The following is a 23,955-nucleotide window of genomic DNA, read 5'->3' on the forward strand; positions in this document are numbered from 1 at the left end:
ATTTAATATGTGTTTACCTACAAGACGTAGGTAAAGTGTGAGATTCGTTCCGGCCCATTGATTTTTGCTGGAGTTATGGTCCTTGGACTTGAACCACCTGTTTGCATCATTTTTCAAAGCATGAAAGAGAATAACATTCCATCATAAAAGGAATAAAAATAATGGGAACAATTGCCAATACATGTAAAAACTTGCCAATAAATAGATAGGACATGAAAAAAAAGATTTAGACTGCAAAGCAAAGTTTTAATTTGTTTATTTATTTCTTATTTGTAAGATACAACGATCCATTTTGCCATTATTTTACTAGTCATACATGTATCTTGCCCTCTTTAGTTATCATAGAAAAATGGTAATATTATTAAGATTTAATAGAAAACTGTGGATGATTCCAGATATATTGAGACAATTTTCAACAAACACTTGATTGTAGGCCCCATAAATGTATGTAAATATCCCTGCTACTTATGCTTTCATGAGAACTTACACTTACAACATGCAATGACATTATAAATCTGAAAATCTGAAGGTAATTCATGGCAAAATGCCTAAATTTCATAGTTACATCTAGTGTGCCACATGAAAATGCAATGAGCTTATTTACCTGGCCTGGAAATATTGTTAGATATTGTAATTGGTTTTTCAGACATTGACCTTAAACTATTTGATCATCTTTTACAAAAAATTGACATTTTTCATGATAAAGAAAGAATCTTGTGATTATTTTGATAACATTTGGTATTTAATTCTCATAATGTTCTTGTGGTTGTTTTTGGCAAATATTTATGTGGATTTGGTAATCTATGAAAAATTTGCATCTTGTTAAATAATTAAATATTGTGGAAATAGAGGAAAGGGAGAATTTCCTGATTGCTTTTCAGATGGAATGGTATTGTTACTTAGCCGCTTTTGTTGATATAATGTTTGTAACACTCCTTTAAACCTTATTATCTAGAATAAAGTCTGACAAAAACTGTTGACAATAAACCAAATGTTTTTAAAAGACATATTTGTTAAAAATTAAATTTGTTAAAAAAGATTTTCAAGCATAGTCTCTTAATTGCCATAAAATATTTGCTAAATATATTACATAAAAAAATGTTGACCAGTTCAAAAAGTCAGTGAAGGGGGAAGAAGTAGAAGCCATTCACACCATCATGGGATTGCCATGGAGATTGTTCCCTTTGTAACCAGTGTCCAAGTAGATATTGACCTTGTACTGTCTATATAGCACTTGTTAATAAAAAGATATGACCTCAACAGAAAGATTGGGCACTGCAGATGCCAGACATTTATAGCTTTTTCGGCGTAAGCTGTATTAAGCCAGCTTTTCACCCTGACTTGACCTTTGTAAGTGTCCAATAATATTCAAATAAAATTTCCCGCGGCTAGGTACGAATGAATACACTTCATTTATTCCATTGGCTGATTTGAGTATAACACCAGAACATTGGAAACATATCCGCGTCTTTGTAACACTGTTTTACTGCATGAAACAATTTTATCTCTAACGAAAAGGCTCAATAGATAGAACAGTTTAACATAAATACAGTTTGTGCGTTCACCTTTTATTTTCAGAGAATTACCAGCGCAAAAGCGTTTATACTAAAGGCTATATTCTCATATTTAGTACTTGCATTGCATTTCAACCCGCGAGGTTTCGGGTCAATTCGCGGCCAGTGTGTGAAAGTCAGAGTTTATATACAGTTCATCACCGGAGTTCGCAGAAGGGGTTGCGATCTTTTTATTGAAGGAAAAAAATTGGAATCTATGCTATTTTTGTCTGATGGAGTAAATAGTTCGTTTAGTCGCTGTGTCGATATATCAATATTTTAGGCACAGCTGTTGCCTTGGTCGTGTACAGTTGGCGTAAACAAGCCGTCGTTTCAGCAGCAGAATTGTTACCTAACTTAATGCATTGCATTCCAATCCGCAAGGTATCAAAGTCAGTTTGCGATCAGTTGCAGAAATCTTTATATAAACGCCGTCTCGTAAACTTTGTGCACTTGAAGTCTGTTTTGATCAGAAAGATACTAAATAAAGATATTCGGCGATATTATTGTGGTATTTCAATCATTGATTGTTAATATGTTTTCAACATTTGCATGATAAGGACCAATTTTGATAAAATTAATTAGAAATATTTATCCATTTAGACCAGTTTATGAAGCATGAGCACAATAATTCACTATACTATAATTATGCAATTAAATAAGATTCGAGTATTGCCGGCTGACCTATATGCACTCGTTTATTTTCAGGTTTCTTGTGTTTTTCTATTCTGTAAATATAGATATCTGAGTAATAATATCACATAAAGCAAAATAAGCCACGAAATCTGGCGCAACACCCCGTAATGGATTTGCTTGTGATGTTGCTAAGAACTGCGCAGAAAAAAGGCATCCGCTTCTTTTTATCTCATAGATATAACTTTTGATCGTTCATAAACATCGACCACAATCAACGCCGTATATCTTTTTTAAAGATATTTCTTGTTTCATGATATGTTAATTGCACTGGTATGATATAGTTTTACTTGTAATCACCAGCATGTTCTGTAGAAATAATTAAATCATGCGCTCATAGTATACTGTTAAATCTTTTATTTATTGGCCCGTTTTGTACCAGTATGTTCATCTACCATATCAAAGTTCCTGTGATAAGTTTTCTGTTGCACATTTATGTTTCTCTTAAAATCAAAGAAAATTTGTTTCTGGAAAAGTACTTACAGGTAGTACAATGTTGAATAATAAGTATATATTGTTTAGATTACATTTCAATGGAAATCTGCAATATGTATTCCAATAAAAAAAGATTGTAGAAAATTGTAGAACAACTGAGATTATTCTGGAATACAAAACTTATATCAGCAAAGTTGTTGTGGTGTGCAAGTTCAAGCGCGTATATACACTGGCATTGGTTGCCTTGGAGACAACATACAGATGTTGGACTCTGGCTGCAGTGGGGACACCAGGATTGTGATACCATAAAAACTTGAAACTTATAAAAAATTGAATTGTTTGAGCCCATGGGTAGCATAAATGTACAGCAGCATTTTCAGATTATATTTTTCCAATGTCCACTTTTCTACAATGCCTTTGAAAATTTGTCGCAAATCATTAAAAGTGGATGTACTATGAGAAATATATAGAGATAATTAACCATTTACCACAAAGATACGTATTTCGACGCTTTTGTAGTCCCTCATAAAGTTATAGATAATTAATTACCTTTCCTTAATTCAAGTTTTAAAGGCTTCATTTCCAACCCGTAGATACTGATGAGCAGCAAAAATCATAAGACCTGAACAGATTGCGAGTTACTCGACTGCTGTTCTGGTTTTATGCTGGTTGCAAAAGCCATTTTCACTTTTCTTCTGAGTGGGAAAGGGTTGATCAATAGTCTTATTAAGGCATGCTTTTACTTCATACCCAATCTTAAAATGCAGACTTAATGTTTAAGAATTTTAGATTCCAAAAAAGTATTTAGTTGTCAGAAAGACACCAGCTATTCCTTGTTCATTAGGCCATGCTGTTACTTGATTCCATTATGGCGTGCCAGTAGGCTGTTTGAATAAGGCACTGGACATGGTAATGGTATGGAGTGGTTACACTCTACTCTTATTACCCAAGTGGTTATTGATAATGGGCATTATGGGCGGAAATCATTGTTGCATTTCTTTAAGAGAATGACAAGTTTATTATGTTTTCTTGAAAAACCTTGTATGTTCGATTGAGTGGAACAATTAATGTCAGAAAGGAAAATTGCTATTCATTGTTCTGTAACAAAATGATTATTTTGTGTTTTGGCAATATCAGTGTGTTAAAGACATATTGTATAAACTAAACTGTACAATCATAATTATTCGTGGGTTATAAATATTCTTTGCATTTGTGGGTTGATCATTCCAAGATTTCAACACAATCATATTAGAAAATGACCGATGCACATTTCCCTTTTTTTGCCCCTGTAGGGCGGCATATAGCAGTTGAACTGTCAGTCTGTCGGTCTGTCTGTCTGTCTATCCATCTGTCTGTCTGTCTGTTTGTCAGTCTGTTCGTCCGTCCGAAAACTTTAACATTGGCCATAACTTTTGCAATATTGAAGATAGCAACTTGATATTTGGCATGCATGTGTATCTCATGGAGCTGCACATTTTGAGTGGTGTCAAGGTCAAAGGTCAAAAAACAAAATCCAAAGGAAGTAACAAGCTTTTAAGGGAGATAATTTCTATTATATATCATTCGGCAGGTACAGATCATTTTCACAAGGGAAATAATATTTTTTAAAGGGATATAATAAAAGAAAAAATTATTTCAAAGCGGCGCAGTAGGGGGCATTGTGTTTCTGACAAATGCATCTCTTGTTTGTTTCAGAAATCCACAAATTAATGTGTCCACTAAACTTTTTTGTTACCACAAAATTTCATGCAGACAAATATAATGCATTCAAAATTATTAACACTTATGATATGGCGCTTGTAATAATGTCTACAGTAAGTATGTTTAGATGTGGTTGTATTAATATGTATATTAACTTACACCATTTTGTGCAGCAGTGACTTTCTGCAGTCTCATTATTATTTATGAATATTTGATGTTGCTTTAATAGACATACAGACCTAATTTTGATTATTTCATGACATTTTCCTGTGAGCCACCTTTTTATCATACAGGTATGAATTCAAACATCATAGTCCTATTTTTGTCTTTATTTATGAAATTTATCAAATAGGCCTTTTGTGTTTTTACCAATTGATAGGCACTGTTGGTTAACTTTAATCTTTCCTGGCATGAGGTTTAAAGTAAGGTGAATTAAAATGACTAGACGAGTGTGTTGTTTTCATTTGACATTGCACTGTGTTAGAACTGCAATCCATGGAAACTGCAATGCGGAGACATTTGCTATTATGTTGCGCTTGGAACATTTGCTGTGTGGCGTTTTATTGTTTTCAAAGGTGTTGGTGTTGCTAAGGGATAAATGTCTAATACCACAAAAGGTTGTTTCTTTTTGCAGAAGAACACTGACATTTCAATATAACCTTCAATATATGTGAAACATCAGGCCAATGATATGGTTATTTTCTGGACAAATTATGTAATGTGGTTTTGAGTATTGTTGCTTGTGTCTTTCCTACAGGTGATTGTTGCCTTTGGTTCTTAAAATACCTAGCATGCAATAATGTATCTTCTTCCAGAAAAGAATTCACAGAATTCACATCTGATGGTTTTAACAAATATTATTGTTAAATATGCCATAACCTTCACCCACCATGTTTGTTTTGCAAGTTAAATCTGGCTCTGTCTTTTGAACAGTTGGTTCTTTTGGCCACTTTTATTAAACACTGTAATCATAATTCTAGTTTTGCAAAGCATTTAAGATTAAATCTTCTGAATTGCATGCAGCTAAGTTTCCATAGTGTGCAACCTTCAGCCCTAAGTCAGTCATTTCACACTTTTTCTGCTCTCTTACTCAACCAGTTTGTATCAGTCTGATTGTCACCAAACTTCCTGTGAATGTTTATTTGCGTAAGGAGTCAATGTTCAATAACCGTCCAAATTCCACCAGGCATTTTGGAGTAATGGCCCTTAAATAATTGCCTTTTGTCTACATGTTATCCCCCACAAAAGGCGGAGGGATATAGACTTGGGCTTGTCCATCAGTTCGTCCGTAGGACCGGAACGTTAGTCTATCAGTCTGTCTGTCACAAAACTTATTACGGCTATAACTCAGGAACTATATAAGATATCAAAATGAAACTTCGTAGGTGTATAGATACCAATGAGGAGAAGTGTGATGCAGAATAAGCATAATCCTATATTTTCTTTAATAAGAGTTATTGCCCTTTGTTTGTTTTTATATGATGATTTCTTTTTAGGGCTATATCCCAGATACCAAGCAAGATTTCAACATAAAACTTCATGGGTGTATTTATATTATTGAAGAGAAATGCCCTGCTTAAGAGCTTAAACCCTTCACTTTCTTAAATAAGAGTTATTGCCCTTTGTTGTTTTGGTATTATGTAACTTTTCAAGGCTATATCTCAGATACACTACACAATTTCAACATGAAACTTCATGGATGTGTATCTATAAATGAGGAGAATTGCAATTCATAAAAACAATTACCCTACACTTAATTACTACTTATTAATTATTAGCCTACACTTAATGATTAGCCTGTATATCAAGGGATTTGCACCGAACCATAAAACTAAGTTTATTTTGCGGGGGAAATAAATTCAACAAATTTGCTTGTTTACTTCGTTTAGTCTGGTGCATGTCTTAAAAATTAAAATATTAATTTCATTTAACCGTAAAATGTAGGTATATCTCATTTAGTTATTTCACTTCCTAGTTCTAGTTTTAATTATTGAAACATTAAGTTTGTATTTGAAAGTACAATAATAGTTTTTATTTTGATATTGAATGTATTCAGCTGTGAAATGATACATATTTTATTTTAGTTTTCATATTGTACAGAATATAATTTTGTAATAAACCTGACTGGTGGGTGCAGATACTACTCAGAAATGAGACTTGGGGTAATTTGTGATGTGAAAACCATGGCAACATTAACATTAAGTCTGCTGTGTTATTATCTCAGATGTTTCAGCTATTCAATATATAAATTTATTTATTTATTTATTTATTTATATATATATATAATACAGATGGTTTTTCTGCATTAAAAATCTCAGACATTTGAAATCTTGCAGATCTGAACTGTGTTTACAACTTCTGTTATACTTTTCTGGGGAATTTGATAAGGTGAGTGTTTTTGTAATGCCCTCATGGAGTTTTCCATCCATATATCAAGTTCTTGATCAGACTTTAACAGTTGAATAACCTAAATGTGATCTGAAAAAATAGTAGTTTGGGTTTTGAAGACTTTTTTATCAAAATCATGGCCCTTTGTCTGTTTTTGTATGTCCCTGGTAGGGTGGCATATAGCATTTGAACTGTCTTTCCGTCCGTCTGTCCGAAAACTGTAACATTGGCCATAACTTTTGCAATATTAAAGATGGCAACTTCTACATGTGTATCTCATGGAGCTGCACATTTTGAGTGGTGAAAGGTCAAAGTCAAAGGTCATCCTTCAAGGTCAAAGGTAAAAAACAAATCCAAGGGAAGTAACAAGCTTTAAAGGGAGATAATTTATATTTATCATTTGGCAGGTACAGATCATTTTTACAAGGGAAATACTTGTAAAAATGATCTGTAACTGCCAAATGATAACAAAAATAAAAATAAATGAAAGCGGTGCAGTAGGGGGCATTGTGTTTCTGAAGAACACATCTCTTGTTCCAGACTAGAATAAATATTATGTACAAGCCAAAGTATTTTTATGTCCCCCACTATAATAGTGGGGGACATATTGTTTTTGCCCTGTCTGTCTGTTGGTCTGTTGGTCCGTTGGTCTGTCTGTCTGTTTGCGCCAACTTTAACATTTTGCAATAACTTTTGCTATATTGAAGATAGCAACTTTATATTTGGCATGCATGTGTATCTCATGAAGCTGCACATTTTGAGTGGTGAAAGGTCAAGGTCAAGGTCATCCTTCAAGGTCAGAGGTCAAATATATGTGGCCAAAATCGCTCATTTTATGAATACTTTTGCAATATTGAAGATAGCAACTTGATATTTGGCATGCATGTGTATCTCATGGAGCTGCACATTTTGAGTGGTGAAAGGTCAAGGTCATCCTTCAAGGTAAGAGGTTAAATATATGTGGCCCAAATCGCTTATTTTATAAATACTTTTGCAATATTGAAGATAGCAACTTGATATTTGGCATGCATGTGCATCTCATGGAGCTGCGCATTTTGCGTGGTGAAAGGCTAAGGTCAAGGTCATCCTTCAAGGTCAGAGGTCAAATATATGTGGCCCAAATCGCTTATTTTATGAATACATTTGCAATATTGAAGATAGCAACTTGATATTTGGCATGCATGTGTATCTCATGGAGCTGCACATTTTGAGTGGTGAAAGGTCAAGGTCAAGGTCATCCTTCACAAGGTCAAGGTCATCCTTCAAGGTCAAACATCATATAGGGGGACATTGTGTTTCACAAACACATCTTGTTAATTTTGGTAATTAAGCATACTGAATTTGCAGAGAAATGTGTTGCTCTTTATATATTAATGAAGCTTATGTAACCTCGATTTTCAAATTAAAAAACATTCTTAGCGGGTCACAAAATTACAGCTCCTGCTAAGAAAATTTGCAGCAAGGCATCGCATAACGGGTGCCACGCTCGGCTGCGAAAGCTTGTTAGAAATCTTTTCTTTTTTTTTAAGGTCACAGTGACCTTGACATTTGACCTAGTGACCCAAAATGGGTGTGGAGTGTAGAACTCATCAAGGTTTATCTACATATGAAGTTTCAAAGTTGTAGGTGGAAGCACTTTGATTTTAGAGCCAATGTAAAGGTTTTATCACGATGCCAGAGGACGGCGGACGACGAGCAGGCTATGACAATACCTCGGGTTTTCTCCGAAAACAGCCTCGCTAATAAAATGGATTTCGGACGAAACACATTTTTTTTTTAATCTCGATTTTTTCGGATGCCAAAAGGTGGCTTTTAAACACGAAACGGGTGCCGTGTTTAAGAAAAAGTTCAATTGTGCTGGAATTTACCAAAAGATATATTACTTTGACCTTATTGGATATGAACAATTTACCCATGAATGCTTACGTTATAGTGTCAAGCACTGGAAAAGTCAAGTGTGCTGTCTTCTGACAGCTCTTGTTAAGTCAGAGATAAGTCATGAAAATATCTTGGATTTTTTCATTTGACATGTTTAGGCCACTGTTAATTAGATCATGGTATCACTATTTCATTTTAGCCTCACTATATGAATAAGGCTTTATGCATGTGCATAAATTGTGTCCAAAAATATCCTGTGCAGTCCACACAGGCTAATCCGAGACGACATTCTCCAACTTAACGGCATTTTTGGTGGGAAGAGACTCCCTTTAAACACTAAGATACCATAAAAACAGAAAGTGTTGCAGATTGCACAGGCAAATCTGGGACATCACTTTATTCTTATCCATTTAATTGCGTTTTTCATACATGCCAGACGTCCCGATCTTGGCGGTACAGTCCCGCTTTTGGGGTGTTTGTCCCGGCGTCCCGATCTGATACAATTTGCCCCGACATTCTTAAAAAACGACCTACGTTCTATAAGTTCACAATAACATTCGCTAATCAAGCTCTGTCTGGCTTAAATTACCATCGCTTATCCCTTTATTGCCCCCTATTAACAAACCATATCTACTAGTCAAGTGACCCAGTCATACATGCCAGACGTCCCGATCTCGGCGGGACAGTCCCGCTTTTGGGCCCTTTGTCCCGGCGTCCCGATACGAGACGATTTGTCCCGACATTCGTTAAAAACAATATAAGGTCTATAAGTTCCCCCAAAAAATCTTTTTCTGGCTAAAACTTATCATCGCTAATCCCTTTATTGCCCCCAATTAACAACCCACTTCTACTACTCGAGTGCACTTGTGTTGTTTTTGACACCTTATCAGCGATTTATCGGCAACTTATTGATTTAGTCAGCATTCACACCATGGTGTTTTTATGATAGGAGTCGCTTGTTGCTATCGAAAGATGTATCGTACAGAAATTAACGCCACCTGCGTTTGTATTTCATGGCCCAATCAAGTCCAACGATACTTTTATCTTGTGTTTTATACAACCTAAGGTGATAAATCCTGTCAAAACACCGATTTTGTACATCAAACAAATTGATTGATGACCAATATACATTGATGTTTTCAAAAATAACCTTTCGTTTTCGACTGATTTTCAGAAAAAAGTTTGTACATATTGCATCAATCTAAATTTAGAGTCAATTTACGATTGGTTGAATAAGAACAGTTATCGATGCACTCACATCGTGTCACGCGATTTACATATGTTCAAGGGGATATCCCTGTACCAATTGGATGTCAAATCGAGGCATACAGGGATACCCCTCATTTTAATTTATGGAGTGTGTTTACTCCCGGAAAATGGAGACCGCCAGTGTTCACGAAATTCTGAACACACATTTATCGTCAAGATTGGGCAGAAATTTAGAGTTTTTGTAAGTAATATACTAACTGTTGAGTATATAGAAAAGGTGAAATGATTGATCGTTTTAGGTGTCCCGCTTTTTGGTAAAATGTCCCGATAATATTTTATGGAAAGTCCCGATTTGGACACGAAAAATTATGGCATGTATGGACCCAGTGTTGTTTTTGACACCTTATCGGCGATCTATCGACAAAATATTGATTTTATCGCGCTTTCACACCATGGCGTTTTTATGATAGGGGTCACTAATTGCTAGCGATAGATGCATCGTAGTGAATTAAAAGCAGACTGCTTTTGTATTTCATGGCCCAAATCGAGTCCAAAGATATTATTAAGCAGTATTCTGTGTATTATACCAACCGAGGCTAAAAACCTGTCAAAACATCGATTTGGTACATCAAACAATTTTATCACTGACCGATACACATTGATGTTACGCATAAATTTACTTTCGTTTTCGACTGATTTTCAGAAAATAATTTGTACATATTGCATCAATCTAAATTTTGAGTTAATTGATGATTGGTTGAATAAAAACAGTGCTCCATGCACGCACATCGCGTTGAACGATTACACATGCCCTGAAATTTCACATCATTGCTTCATCCCCATAGTGCACATGTGTGTTTACTTCCCGAAAATGGAGAACCTCTGTGCTCATGAAATTCTGAAACACATTAATCGTCAATTTTTACCATAAATAATGAGATTTTGTAAGTAATATACTTATTACTGCCTACAGTAAAGGTGGCATGATTGATCATTCTATGTGTCCCGCTTTTTGGTCAAATGTCCCACCATTTTTTAATGGAATGTCCTGATTCGGACCTGAAAATTTCTGGCATGTATGGCGTTTTTCCAAAGGGAGGCCCATAATATACTGGTATCAGGGTGGGGTCATGTACTAATCGACCAATGGTGTTGCTCATAGAATTTTTTGTACTTGGAGATAAGGATTTCAGTGAGATGCAATTTAATACCATTATTTATCAAAACAAAACTTTCCCTAATAAAATGATACCCAGATTAACACACGGCAAGCCTTATCAAATGATCCTCAAATTAACACACACCCAAATTAAAACATGCAAGTCTTATAAAATGATACTCAAATTAACACACGCAATATCACCATCATCTTGGTCATTGATATTCAAGTATGAAGTTGCTTTTGATGCTTTGAATGTTGGATTTTTAAGCCTTTACAACTTAGATACGTATTTTTACACATTTGCTGTCCCTAGAAAGTTACATTTAATTGAATACCTTTCTTACTAAATTTAAGTTTTAAAGGCTTCATTTCCAACCCTTGGTTACTGATGAGCAGCAAACAGCATAAAACCTGAACAGACTGCAGGCTGTTCTGGTTTTATGCTGGTTGCAAAAGCCATTTTCAATTTGCTTCTTATGGGGGAAAGGCCGGGTTTAACCATGCAACCCAAATTGGCTTTCGCATATGGTTTGATCAAATGGCTGGTAATCTCTGAGTCTGTTTTTGGCCAGGTCACATAACAATTGTTGTGATGGGTCATGGAATAACCCATTCTTTCCCCTACCTCTTGTGTCAAGATTGGTCATGAAATAAATGTTTGCATCCATTCTCTCCCCTTTGTCTGAGTCATGTAAGACTATTGTCAGTTACTAGCGTACTCAGAACAGATTAACCACTTAAAATCAGAAAAGCAGAGGAGGAGGATACCAACTGCCATCATGCTATTTACCCATTTAAGCCTAGTGGACTCTCCCATCCTTCAAAATTGGATCAATTTATTTCCAAAATTAGGAATGTCTAGTATATTTATTTCTATATTTAGAATATTTCTTACAGAAATTCCTTTAAGCAAACAGCGCAGACCCTGATGAGATGCCGCATCATGCGGCGTCTCATCTGGGTCTACGCTGTTTGCCAAGGCCTTTTTTCTAGACGCTAGGCATAAATGGTTTAATATCAGCGACAAATCCAACTAGAAAATGAAACAACAAGAATGTACGAAGTATATGGCTAGGTAACAGATGACCACAAAAGACTTTATTAATGATGGTTCAATTTACCTTGACTGTTCTCTTGTTTCATTTTAGATCATTTGTATCATTTTTGTATCATCTATGTTATTTGATCATGAATGTGAGTGTGTTTTGTTAAACTGATTACTCATTCAGGTCAAAAAGGCTACATACCAAAATTTCAATCTGTGTGTCAGATGATTGAAATAAACAATTTAACTTTGAAAATGTTGGTCAGTATAAATTTCTTACAACTGGTGTTTGTATAAAATATCTTTGCATGCAGGTTCAACATTATGTACATGAATTCAATTCAATTTTATAACTGTCTTTGAATATCAATGAACACAATACAAGCGACTTCAAGTTATGTTATTAAATGTGGCTTCAAATTATCTCATTGCATGTGGCTTATGTTATTGAATGGCTTCAAATTATGTTATTTAATGTAGCTTCAAATGATGTTATTAAATGTGGCTTTAAATTATTTTATTGAATTTGGCTTCAAATATGTTATTACATGTGACTAAAAATTATGTCATTGCTGCTTAGCATGTGGCTAATGTTATTGAATGTGACTATAAATATGTCATTGAATGTTGCTTATAATTGTGTAAATCCATATGGCTTAAATCACTGATTAAGTTTAATATTATCCATGTATAATGTCAATCTTATTATTATGCCCCCCTTCGAAGAAGAGGGGGTATATTGTTTTGCTTGGTGTCGGTCGGTCTGTCTGTCTGTCAGTAGACCAGTTTGTTTCCGATCAATAACTTGTGGACAGAGGGACCGATTGGCTTGATACTTCACATGTGCATTGGACTTGGACAGTAGATGACCCCTATTGAAATTTGCGTCACTAGGTCAAAGGTCAAGGTCAATGTCGCATTAAGTATGAAAATTGTTTCCAATCAATAACTCATCAACGAATTGACTGATTGGCTTGACACTTCACATGTAAATTTGCCTTGGAAAGTAGATGACCTCTACAGTAAGTGGGTCACTAGGTCAAAGGTCAAGGTCACAATCACAATAAGTGTGAAAATTGTTTCCGATCAATAACACGTCAACCAATTGCCAGATTGGCTTGTCAATAACTTGTCAACGAATTACCGGATTCACATGTGCATTGGCATTGGACAATAGATGATATCTAATGAAATTGGGGTCACAAAGTCAAAGGTAAAGGTCACTGTCACAATAAGTGTGAAAACTGTTTCCGATCGTCAACAAATTGACTGATTGGCTTGATACTTCCCATGTGCATTGGCCTTGGACGGTAGATTACCCCTATTGCAATTGGGGTCACTAGGTCAAAGGTCACTGTCACAATACGTGTGAAAATAGTTTCCAATCAATAACTAGTCAACCAATTGACAGATTGGCTTGATACTTCCTATGTGCCTTGGACAGTAGATGACCCCTATTGAAATTGGGGTCACTAGGTTAAAGGTCCAGTTCACTGTCACAATAAGTGTGAAAATCGTTTCCAATCAATAACTAGTCAACAAATTGACCGATTGGCTTGATACTTCACATATGCATTGGCCTTGGACAGTAGATGATCCTAATGAAATTGGGATCACTAGTTCAAAGCCCTGTTTGGGGGGGGGGTATATGTTTCTGATTGGAGAACTGTTGTTTAATTAGGTTCGAAAATTGAAGCAGTTGTTTCATTTAATTTTTTAAAACATGAGAAGTTATTATAAAAAGTAAATTCAAGAAAGTAGTGATAAGAACTTGCCTTCTTGTACCTTATGTTTTATTTCGGCAAATTTACCAGTATGAATTTGAGATCTCATGCTGAAATCTTTTATGCTTTTTGCAATTATTTCTCATTTTGTGAGTTATATTTAGAGGGATTGATAGCTTTTCATGTGTTTAATGTATTAAATGGATTCTGTGATAATTTATACTTATTTACCAAGATTACTTATAAGATGAATATATATTTAGAATTTCAAGTCATGTTTTCTGGCACTTGTTTTCTGGCAATTGCAAGACTTTGAAGAAATATCAGCTGCAAATCAATTACAGAATCATCATGTCCATTAAAATTGAGCTTGTTTTTGGAAAAAAGGGCTTAATGCATGTGCAGTAGACGCAGGCTAATCAGGTACAACACTTTCCATCTTAACAGGATTTTTGTTTAGAACTTATTTTTAACGACAAATTCCAACGGCTGCACAGGCTTATCTTGGATGACACTTAACCCTTTGCATGCTGGGAAATTTGTCGTCTGCTAAAATGCCGTCTGCTGAATTTCTAAAATTAGCATTTTCTTCGATTTTTTTCAAAGAATATTAACAGAATAGCAACCAGTTTGGATCCTGATGAGACGCCACATTCTGTGGCGTCTCATCTGGATCCAAACTGGTTGCAAAGGCCTTCAAAATTCAGTTTCCGCACTGAAAGGGTTAATAGACATTAATTATGCCCAGTTTGCCCAGAAGGAACCTAATATAATGATGTATGCTTGTTAGTCATTAGACAAGGAAGACAACTATGGATTTTGAGATTTGAGATCAAAAGACGAGGTAACAGGGGATGCAGTAATAAGATTCTCTTTACCTAAAACTGCTCATATTGATGACTCGGCTGCAAGTATTAGTGCATAAATGTTGACAAATAATTATTCTTGGACCTAGGAAAGATATTAAAAATTAATGTGAATTTAAATGAACTTGAATCTCACTTTTTCACAGAGCAGACTGGTTGGGTCTATTTGTTTGTTTTTGGATTCATTTCCATTTCCTGCAGTTTACAAGTCATATCACAGAAAAGTTGTTACCCTACTGGCCTGTTCTCACCAGATTTCATCCATTTAACCCTTTCCCACCCAGAAGCAAAGTGACAATGGCTATGTGCAAACAGCATAAAACCAGAACAGCCTGCAAGTAACTCGAAGACTGTTCAGGTTTTATGCTGTTTGCTGCTCATCAGTATCTAAGGGTTGGAAATGGAGCCTTTAAAACTTGAATCTAGTAAGAAAGGTCTTTAATTAAATTAAACTTTCTAAGATACTACAAACGCATCAAAATATGTAGCTAAGTGGTCAAGGGTTAGCAGTTTACCAGTACAGAGTTCACATGCTTTTGCCAGTTATTGACAGCTGCCATACTTAAATAACGATGGAGAATGGTCGACCTTAACATAAGTTCCTGACAAATTACGGGGACTTGTAAGACTAGTAATGCGGGGACTTGAACCTCATGTTTCCAAAGTTTACATGACAGTGGGTGCTCAACCAACTTAGTAAGCAGCGTTCGACACTAACGGGAGTCAAAGACTCCTTAAAATGAGACTTAAAATCATCTTTGAATTTAAAAAAAATCAGTTGATTTCCTTATTTGTTTCGCAAGATGAGAATGTCCGACTTTTGTGGATCCGAAACATGTGCCACAAATCATTATGCTTAAAAACATTGACAAAAACAAAAGAATCCGAAATTATTTATTTTGGTTCCCTCTCACTGTCTGTGTGTGTAGTAATAGGGGGAACATGCAAACTATGAAACGATCGTGGCCGTTTTTTTTTCACTGATATTTTTTCTGTGGTAAATTAGCTTCGCCAAACAGTTTCTCATTACTATAAAAATCATCACAATACCTGATTTTTTTTACACATTATACGTTTTATGGCCCCAAGGTACTGAAGATCGGACCGGCTGTGAATCATTTGAGCGTGAATGACCCGTGTCAGTATCAATCAATGATTTCAGTTGTTTATTGCAGTTTGTAGGCATTGTCATACCAACCACACTAATCGGTTCCTACCGTGTACTCCTCTACGATTAAATCGTGGCAAGTTACTTAAGAGACTGATGATGGCAACAGGGTGTAATCCTCGTGGAAATTGTGCTTTGCAATATTTTTGGAAATATATGTATTATAAAGAATATATATAAAGCAATGAGAAATATAGGGTTGTTACACCCTTACTCTGTGATTTAGTAACTATGACAACTAACAAAACAGAAGGCTCCGATAATGTTTTTAACCCTAATATTGAGGTTAAACAAGCAATCATAATGCATAATAGAAAATAGTATATGTTGAAATCTTACAATGATTAAGTAAATGATTAACTTAACTATTACTGGAATCCGTTAAACATTTTGCATTGTGATATAACAAATATTGAACAGCAGTCAGTTACAACTTTGATCTAAAAGCAAACATGCAATAAAAATTTAACATTTTATGGATTGACATGTTTTAATGGCCGAAAATATGCTATAAACGTGTCTTAATTGTTGGACTCCTTGAAATCTCAACGGACTCCTAAATCAAAAGTTAGGAGTCCTTGGACTCCTTTCTCAGATTAGTTAGTGTCAAACACTGGTAAGTTAAATGGTCTTTGAACATATATATATGTATATATAATAAGTTTGATGAATATTTAGTTTGTGTAGTCCCGTTATTTGCTGTTTAGCCTTATTTTATATGCATGCTGCTAAAATTTTTAACTAGGGACAGCAAACATGTTAGTTTTATTTTCATCCAAAAGTTCTGACTAAACTGTTTGTTTATTTATGATATCATCAACTAAGAAAAATAGAGCAGCCATTTTACATAATTTACCTAGATGTGTATGTCAGTTAACAGTATAGACTTGATAATATCATTGATTAGATAGGCTTACATATGGGCTTATGTCTTGCATTTAACATATACCATCAATTTGCATTTTGCACTGAATGTGTCATGATAAGATAGTGGGGTTTGATTACATCATGGAACTCTCTCCCAGCCCTGCTCATTAACTGGCTGCATTTACCTTCTGCATTTACCCTGAAATACATTTTTGCACCAATTATTTTATTTTTAGCTGAATGGTGTTTTTGTCAGACATGCCTGGGTTTCAAATGGTGCCAGTCAACACTACCATGTTTGTATTGAAAGCTTTTCTGTCTGCTGCTTTGTTGAGAGGGAGAAATGAGCCACAATAGTGAAATAAGCCCTAGGAGAGAAATTAGCACCAAGAGAGCAATGTCTGTAATAAATGTGTTAACTGACTGTCTTTATAAAGTTATTGTTATGGAATACACACATTTTAATGTATATGGTGCTAAAATAGGTATCAGTTCCATTGCTCAGATAACATTGCTCAGCAACCTTTCTAAAACTTGTTGGCATGGTAACCTTATAATATTTGTTTGCCCATTATTCCTCAAAAGTTTGAAGGAAGTCATGTGATGCAAAATGCTAGGTGAATAGGTCAAAGTCACAAAACGGCTGGTTAGAGCATTAAGGATCACATTTATGGAAAAATCTTGATGAATCATTTTCTGATCACTTACCAAATGATTTCTGTGCCTAATTGGAAGTATGATTATTTGAGGTATAAAATTTGGTCAATGCATCAAATTGAAGAAAAAGCTTTTTAATATTCTTAATCCAATTATGCCTAGCGTCTAGAAAAAAAGGCCAGCTGCGTCTTGTCTGGGTGTATGATGTTTGCTTAAAGGAATTTATGTAAGAAATATTCTAAATATAGAAATAAATATATACTAGACATCCCTAATTTTGGAAATAAATTGATCCAATTTAGAAGGATGGGAGAGTCCACTAGGTATAAATGGGTATTTATATTACGTTTTAAGTCCAATCTGTGTGAGACTGAGAACATTTGTCCATTTGATATATCAACCACGTTGGAAACCTGGCCATATTGGGTAATAAACCTTTTTACATTGTAAATCTGTAAGTGCTCCCTTATAAAAACAGAATCCCATTGGTCATGTCATCTGTGTTTTTTTCCAACCTTCAGTTTCTATCTCAAATGATTTCTTGAAATATAAAATATGGTTGTGCTCATCGCCCCGACTGATTTATTACCCTATTAAAATCCATTACAAGGTAACCAATACAGGGGCATTTGACAGTTCAAATGTGATAGTCCATTGTTTGATCAATAATGGAGTGATAAACAGCATGTGTTTATCAATGTTTGACTTGGGCATCATAGACAGCTTTGACAATTTCGACAAGTTTATCAAGGCATGTTTGATTTTATTGTGTTTTTTTTAGATGATTAAATTGTATCTGCTAAATTGCAATTGAAAACGAACTAAAATTTAATATGAATTCATTCGGACTTTAGTTACATGCAGGCGGAAATTTACTGTCACTTTCACAAAAATTTTAGAAAATGTGTTCATGTTGCATTTAATTTAAATTTTAATTCACTTGTCCATTTATTTGTATAATGTAATCTGAACAGTTCCTATTATATGCACAGATCTATCAGTGACTAATTAGCAGATGTCGAAGAATTCACTGTATTCTAAACTTCAGACAATAGTGTATTTTTGTGTTTATGAAATTTGTAAACACTAGGGATGGCATCGAATACCAATATCGGTATTCGAATGTTCGCAAATTCATTCAATCGAATATTCGAATATTCGCATAAAACGGCTGGATTGATTTTACCTTGTTATGTATTAATTTCCATTGGTTTGTAAGTTATATTCGTTTGCTAAATACGAGGCTGTTTATTATCGTTGCTATCGAATAATTGTGTCGCTGTCGACTAATACTATGACCGATACTGTGATCGGGCACAAATAGAATGAAAAACATCGTGTCATAGAATTTTATTTTTTAATGATTCCACAGATTTGTAGCAGACCGCGCATATGTAAAACTAAGTTTACACACATTACACGTTGCGGTCTTCTTATCCACAGACCGTGTAAAGTTTTCCATACTGCAGAAGGGGCTGGTGGCATTTTCAGATTTGAATTATGATTCCATGATGATTGTTTAATTTATATCATCTGTTACTTTTGAGTAATTCACATATTTAAATGTCTGTTAAAACTGTGATCACAAAAACTAAATTATTATTCGCAAGTAAATTGAAGCCCTTAATTGGTACCTAATTGACAAACAACAGTTCGGGCCCTTTCTTATAGTTAGTGTATTGCATTGCGCAATTTGAGTAATTCACACATTTTAATGGCTGTACATACTGTGATCACAAAACTTAATTATTATTCGCCAGTCAATTGAAACCTTTAATTGGCACCCCATTGGCAAACAGCAGTCGGGGCCTTCCTTAGAGCGTGTATATTGCATTGCGCAATCAACACTGATACGGGCCGCGTTATCAGTTTGACACGAAGAACGTCACGTCAAACATGTTACTCCCAAGTGATTTCGGTTGCTTTTTAGTAAGAGGTTTGCAGGTCATTTAATATTGGTGAAATTACGTTTGGAAAAAAATGCGAATATCATTTTTATTATTCGAATGATGACCATTCAATCAAATATTCGATTATTCGAATAATTTTGCCATCCCTAGTAAACACACATCGTTAATATAAGCCAGAATATATATATATATATATATTTATGTGTGTGTATTTACTGCAAAAGCTGTAGGTATCCAGTTATCGATACAGTAGCATGTTTTGGCAAATGACATGATGAACAGAACATGTCAATACACAAGCACTAACCTATTTATAACACTGTTATATTATATTGCATTATATTGCATGTTTTTTAATGTTGCTTTGACCCCATCATCTGTGTTATATTGGAGTTACACCGTTTTTCTATTTACTTTCAACTCTTAATGGCAGTTAACTTCACATGTAATTATAGCAATTTTAACTTTATCTCATATAATTACAAAATATTGACCTGAACAATATATATATAAATATATATATATATATATATATATATATATAACATGGCTTTTAAATAGTCTCACTAATATTGTAAAATATATGTTATCCAATCATGATCCAAACATACTTTAATATATTTTGTGTTTTCAAATTTATACACTCAATGTATAAAGAGCTGTATTTCCTTGAAGATGTATTGTATACACAAAAATCCATTCAATTACGTTTTGTATTTATTTTGGGAACTTAAGCACATTTTTTTAAAGAAATTGACTTTAGGAAACATGCTAGAGTTTTTTTGCCAGTTGTAGTGTGTGTCTTTGGGAACGATCAATTTGTGTGCAATAGATATAAATTGTTTTAACTTGTTAAAATTATACCATCCCTGCAATTGCGGTAGAGAAACTAATCCTTGATTTATGAAACTTCTTTCTTTTGTATGTTTATGGTCTGTTTGGAATGTTCTCTAGATGTGTTGTCTTCATGGCAGCTTTTCAGGTTTCACTTTGTTTGATCAATCTGGGAGTTTTCTTCCTAAACATTCTCCTTTGACCTTTGGGAGAAATTTTCCAAACCATTATTTTTATTTATATCTTGAATGTGTTTTATCAGTGGTCTGCCAGAGGTTTCCAGGATAATAACTGATGCCAGGAAATGTTAAGGATGTTTATATTAAGCATCAGAGTTCAGAAGATTTCACCTTAATTTATTGTAGCGCGGTCAATAAATTGTGGTCTAAAATATACACAGTCTAGGTAAGCATAATTATAAGACAGAAAAGAGGTTGTATAGAAGTTTGGTGGTCCTCAATATGGTACAGATCTATCAAATTTCTCTAATGTAGTACAGTTCTATCAAATTTCTCTATATCTCAGGATGGTTGAGTTAATATAAGTTTCTAATATGGGAAGAGATTAATGTCATACAATTTCAGTGTGCAATGGGTGGGGATTAGTTAATGATGTCATGCAAAGGCAGTGGGGTTGGAGAAGGGATGAATTTAATGTCATGCTATGGCAGTTTTCCCTGGGGAATGAGGATAAGTTTGATGTCATGCTAAGGCAGAGGGGTTGGAGAAGGGATGAATTTAATGTCATGCTATGGCAGTTTTCCTGGGATTGAGGATCAGTTTGATGTCATGCAAAGGCAGAGGGGTTGCAGAAGGGATGAATTTAATGTCATGCTATGGCAGTTTTCCTGGGATTGAGGATCAGTTTGATGTCATGATAAGGCAGTGGGGATGGAGAATGGATGATTTTAATGCCATGCTTTGGAAGTCTTCCTGGGATTGAGGATCAGTTTGATGTTATGCAAAGGCAGAGGGGTTGCAGAAGGGATGAATTTAATGTCATGCTATGGCAGTTTTCCTGGGATTGAGGATCAGTTTGATGTCATGATAAGGCAGTGGGGATGGAGAAGGGATGAATTTAATGTCATGCTTTGGAAGTCTTCCCATGGAATGAGGATCATTTTGATGTTATGGAAAGGCAGAGGGGATGGAGAAGGGATAAATTTAATGTCATGCTATGGCAGTTTTCCCAGGGAATGAGAATTAGTTTGATGTCATGCAAAGGCAGTTGGGATGGTGAAGGGATGAATTTAATGTCATGCTATGGCAGTTTTCCCGGGGAATGAGGATTAGTTTGATATCATGCAAAGGCTTATCTTTTATATTGCACAACAAGTTATACTAAAAAGATAAGCATTAAATTGTGTAATTCATTGCATGATTGCATGATTTTGTTGGGTAAAGAACATTGATTTGAAAATTAGCAAAAATGCTTTGCATTTGGCAATTTGTACATGTCACAAGGCACCACAATCCCAACAGTTTAAATTGAAATAATGAAGACCTTGTGATACTAGAATTACTGTGGGTATTGACAATTACATTATAGTATATGTGAGCAATAACCTGAAGAATACTGACCTACTAAGACATATCAGATTTGTCAGAGACTGCTTGTGCCAAATAAGTTCTGAAATGGTTTTGCTCAGAAAACACTGTTAACTCTATTGATGATGATAATAATGGTGATGCTGCTGCTGCTGATGATGATGGTGATGATGATGATGATGATGGTGAGGTCATAAACTAAGTCAAAAACATGGCCACCAGGAGTCAGGGCAGTTTGATTATTTAGTTTTGGGGAAGGGGGGGGGTGGTTATCCCAAAATCCATAGGTTACTGAGTGTGCCTGTACGCAACATTAATTTTTAGCTCGACTATTATATATGAAATATATATAGTGGAGCTATCCTACTCACCCCAGCGTCGGTGTGAGTGTAAGCGTGAGCGTGCAAATGTTAAAGTTTGCGTACCATCCCTTAATATTATGGCCCTTTTTCCATTTAGAATATGCATATTATTGATAAATCTATGTTATGTCTCTTGACATATTGCTTTCATATTTTGCAAACTTCTTGACCAACATGACCCCAATCTATAAACAGGAGCAGACAACTGTATCAAGCATTGTGTAAGAATTATGGCCCTTTTTCCATTTAGAATATGCATATTATTGATAAATCTATGTTAAAGTTTGCGTACCACCTCAAATATTTCAATGTCCCTTGACATATTGCTTTCATATTTTGCAAACTTCTTTACCAACATGACCCCAATCTATTAACAAGAGCAGACAACTGTATCAAGCATTTTGTAAGAATTATGGCCCTTTTTTGTCTTAGTAACTGAATATTTTGTTAAATTTTGTGTTCAGATCCACTTGACTTCTAAAGTATCAAAGCTATTGCTTTCAAACTTCAAGTATTTTCTTACTATCATGAGGGTACTGTACCTGGCAAGTTCAATTTGACCATGACCTTTGAATGACCTTGACTCTCAAGGTCAAAAGAATAAATTTTAGTTAAATTGCCATAACTTCTTTATTCAGATCAGATTTTATTAATACTTTGACAAAACAACACTTACCTAAATACCACAATGGATTCCACCCAAACAATACCCCACCTCCCCCAACCCAGAATCCCTGCCCCCCCCCCATTTTTAATTGATTTTTCCTTTTTTTATTTTTGAAAGATCGTCTTATAAATGACCACACCCCACATTATACCCCCCTCTCAATCCCCCCCCCCTACCCAACCCAAAAAGAATATTGAATATTTTTTTCTTTGAAACATGGTTAAAAAAATAAATTTATTTATTTACTTTATTATGCCCCCCTTCAAAGAAGAGGGGGTATATTGCTTTGCTCATGTCGGTCGGTCGGTCGGTCTGTCGGTCCATCCACCAGGTGGTTGTCAGACGATAACTCAAGAACGCTTGGGCCTAGGATCATGAAACTTCATAGATACATTGATCATGACTCGCAGATGACCCCTATTGATTTTGAGGTCACTAGGTCAAAGGTCAAGGTCACTGTGACCCGAAATAGTAAAATGGTTTTTGAATGATAACTCAAGAACGCATACGCCTAGGATCATGAAACTTCATGGGTAGATTGATCATGACTTGCAGATGACCCCTATTGATTTTGAGGTCACTAGGTCAAAGGTCAAGGTCACGGTGACCCGAAATAGTAAAATGGTTTCCGGATGATAACTCAAGAATGCATACGCCTAGGATCATGAAACTTCATGGGTAGATTGATCATGACTCGCAAATGACCCCTATTGATTTTGAGGTCACTAGGTCAAAGGTCAAGGTCACGGTGACCCGAAATAGTAAAATGGTTTTCGGATGATAACTCGAGAACACATACGCCTAGGATCATGAAACTTCATAGGTAGATTCATCATGACTTGCAGATGACCCCTATTGATTTTGAGGTCACAAGGTCAAAGGTCAAGGTCACGGTGACCCGAAATAGTAAAATGATTTTCGGATGATAACTCAAGAACGCTTTTGCCTGGGATCATGACACTTCATAGGTACATTGATCGTGACTCACAGATGACCCCTATTGATTTTCAGGTCACTAGTTTTTGAAGGACCCTCCAAACTTCCCACCCAAGCTATTGCTATCAAACTTGAAATAAAATCATATTAGTTTGTTTTATGTCTTTACAAATATTCAATAGATTGTGGAAAATATACCTGAACTATTACCTTGACCTTATTGAACAAATTTGAACAATATCCCCATGATGGCTTACGTTATACTGTCAAGCACTCGAATAGTCGAGCGCGCTGTCCTCTGACAGCTCTTGTTCATCTCTGGCTTCTTTATTTTTTTTCCTTATTCTTTTCAG

At 35.1% G+C, this 23,955-nt stretch overlaps 2 protein-coding genes across 2 annotated transcripts in view; both read left to right on the top strand.

Annotated features, from left to right (window-relative positions):
• Window positions 1-23,955, top strand: part of LOC127873659 (heparan sulfate glucosamine 3-O-sulfotransferase 1-like) — a 202,649-nt gene that overhangs the window by 35,205 nt on the left and 143,489 nt on the right. The window lies entirely within an intron of this gene.
• Window positions 1-23,955, top strand: part of LOC127873661 (heparan sulfate glucosamine 3-O-sulfotransferase 5-like) — a 167,409-nt gene that overhangs the window by 28,932 nt on the left and 114,522 nt on the right. The window lies entirely within an intron of this gene.

This window comes from Dreissena polymorpha, chromosome 3 (assembly GCF_020536995.1).
Source record: "Dreissena polymorpha isolate Duluth1 chromosome 3, UMN_Dpol_1.0, whole genome shotgun sequence".
Lineage (NCBI taxonomy): Eukaryota > Metazoa > Mollusca > Bivalvia > Myida > Dreissenidae > Dreissena > Dreissena polymorpha.